Source organism: Ovis aries, chromosome 21 (assembly GCF_016772045.2).
Source record: "Ovis aries strain OAR_USU_Benz2616 breed Rambouillet chromosome 21, ARS-UI_Ramb_v3.0, whole genome shotgun sequence".
NCBI lineage: Eukaryota > Metazoa > Chordata > Mammalia > Artiodactyla > Bovidae > Ovis > Ovis aries.
This window is the reverse complement of record NC_056074.1, coordinates 6,972,231-6,974,874: the sequence shown is the minus strand read 5'-3', so window position 1 is coordinate 6,974,874 and position 2,644 is coordinate 6,972,231. Positions and strand designations below refer to the sequence as shown.

Below are 2,644 nucleotides of genomic sequence, written 5' to 3'. Positions count from 1 at the left end.
CAATGTTCATCGCAACACTGTTTATAATAGCCAGGACATGGAAACAACCTAGATGTCCATCAGCAGATGAATGGATAAGAAAGCTGTGGTACATATACACAATGGAGTATTACTCAGCCGTTAAAAAGAATTCATTTGAATCAGTTCTGATGAGATGGATGAAACTGGAGCCGATTATACAGAGTGAAGTAAGCCAGAAAGAAAAACACCAATACAGTATACTAACACATATATATGGAATTTAGGAAGATGGCAATGACGACCCTGTATGCAAGACAGGGAAAGAGACACAGATGTGTATAACGGACTTTTGGACTCAGAGGGAGAGGGAGAGGGTGGGATGATTTGGGAGAATGACATTCTAACATGTATACTATCATGTGAATTGAATCGCCAGTCTATATCTGACGCAGGATGCAGCATGCTTGGGGCTGGTGCATGGGGATGACCCAGAAAGTTGTTATGGGGAGGGAGGTGGGAGGGGGGTTCATGTTTGGGAATGCATGTAAGAATTAAAGATTTTAAAATTTAAAAAATAAAAAACTAAAATTTAAAAAAAAAAAATAAAAAAAAAAATAAAAAAAAATAAAAATTAAAAAAAATAAAAAAAAAGAATTCACAGGGATTTTTCTTTTAGATGTCACAGCTTTGAAGTGTATATTGTATTCCCCCAAATCCTCTCATTTTGATTTATATACAGTTGAGCTCATTTTGATTTATCTACAGTGCAGTGAGTGATACTTCTGTTGGTTCTAATATCATTTGAAGATTCTCATTGGAGGCTTTTCTGGTTCTCTGAGATAATATATATGTATATATATGTCAGCGATATTTAACATTTGTCTAGTACAATTATTTTCAAATCTCAGGGAAGAATTGCTAGAGGTGTTTGTTAAAAGTGTAGATCACAACCTAAGATTCTAATTCAGCAGGTCTGGTATGGGCCTCAGGAATCTATATTTGTAAAAATGACTTTCAGATGCAGCGAGTTATAAAAAGATATACTTCCTGTAAAACACTTATTTGATACCATCTATGTGTCAGACAATTTGCTAAAAGCTTTACCAGCCTTATTTTATCAAACCATTATATCAATGCTGTGACAAAATATATTACTAGCCTCATTTTATAGATGAGTAAACAGGGGCTGAAAAAGAGAAATTGAAACTCAAGATTATTAAACAAGTGTGGGTTAGATCAGAGATTCAAATTAAATCCTACATCTACATGGTTGCAAAACCCAAACTCTTTCAATTATATTATATTATAAAGTAAATTCTAGTGTTAAAAGGATATTTCAATTATAGCAAAAATGGCAGCTCCCTACTAATCTAACACTTTTTGGCGGCAGGGGGAGGCGGGGGGCAGAGCATGCTCTACAGTTTGGGACCTTTTAGTTCCCCAACCAGGGATCGAACCTAGGCCCATGGCAGTGAAAGTACCAAGTGCTAACCACTAGACCACCAGGGGATTCCTCCTACTAATACTTCTTAAGTTAAAAATTAATCTGTTCTTTAGCCGTAATTTATGAATTAATCAAGTAAGGTTGCATGCATGCATGCTAAGTCACTCCAGTCGTGTCTGACTCTTTTTGACTCCATGGACTGTAGCCCACCAGGCTCCTCTGTCCATGGAATTCTCCAGGCAAGAATACTGGAGTGGCTTGCTATTCCCTCCCTCAGAGGATCTTCCCAACCCAGAGCTTGAACCTGCATTTCTTATGTCTCCTACATTGGCAGGCAGGTTCTTTACCACTAGCGCCGCCTGGAAAGCCCCATATAAGGTTAGGCCATGGTAACAAACAACCCCTGGAGAGCAGTGACTTAATGCCGATTCCTTTTCACTTACAATCCATGCTCATCTTGAGTTGTGCTGGCGGCTCTTTTCCATGTTGTCTTTACACAGGGGCACAAGGTGGCAGAGCCAGGAACATCTGGAGTGTGACTGCTCCCTGTGGCAGGAGGGGGCAGTAAGGCAGAAAGGAGCCGTCTCTTCTGCTTCCATTCCATGAGCCCAAGCAAGCGGCATGGCCATGCTCAACATTCGGTGGGTAGGAAAGTCTGTTCTGCTTTGTGTTCAGAAGGCAGAGAGCTGGAAACACGTGTAAACAGCACAAAGCATCACAGATGGACTGGAAACTACCAGCCTTGGAGAAAGAAGATTGGAGTTCAAATAGTGACTTCTTGATTTCCTAACACTATGACTTTAACCAAGTGAGTAGATTTCAGTTCTTCATTTCCTAAACAGGTAGAATAATACTTACACCCTATGGTGATTGTGAGAATCAAAACTAAATATGTACATTCAAACAATTTCGTGCCTGAACCGTAATAAACAATGCTGTCACTAAAACAACTGAGCTATCGGGGCTTCCCTTGTGGCTAAGCTGGTAAGAATCCACCTGCAATGCGGGAGACCTGAGTTTGATCCCTGGGTTGGGAAGATCCCCTGGAGAAGGGAAAAGCTACCCACTCCAGTATTCTGGCTTGGAGAATTCCATGGACTGTATAGTCCTTGAGGTCGTAAAGAGTCGGACACGACTGAGCAACTTTCACTCACTCACTCACTAAAACTAGTTGAATTAGAAACGATCACTTTTCTGCCTACAGTTACATATCCACATACCAATGATGTTTCTGATTCA

The 2,644-nt window shown here is 40.1% G+C and overlaps 1 non-coding gene across 1 annotated transcript; it reads right to left on the bottom strand.

Moving 5' to 3' along the window:
- Positions 1 to 1,397: 1,397 nt before the first annotated feature.
- TRNAE-UUC (transfer RNA glutamic acid (anticodon UUC)) lies at positions 1,398 to 1,471 on the bottom strand. Its single transcript has one exon. It is a non-coding gene; the product is annotated as a tRNA-Glu (tRNA).
- Between the last annotated feature and the right edge of the window lie 1,173 nt (positions 1,472 to 2,644).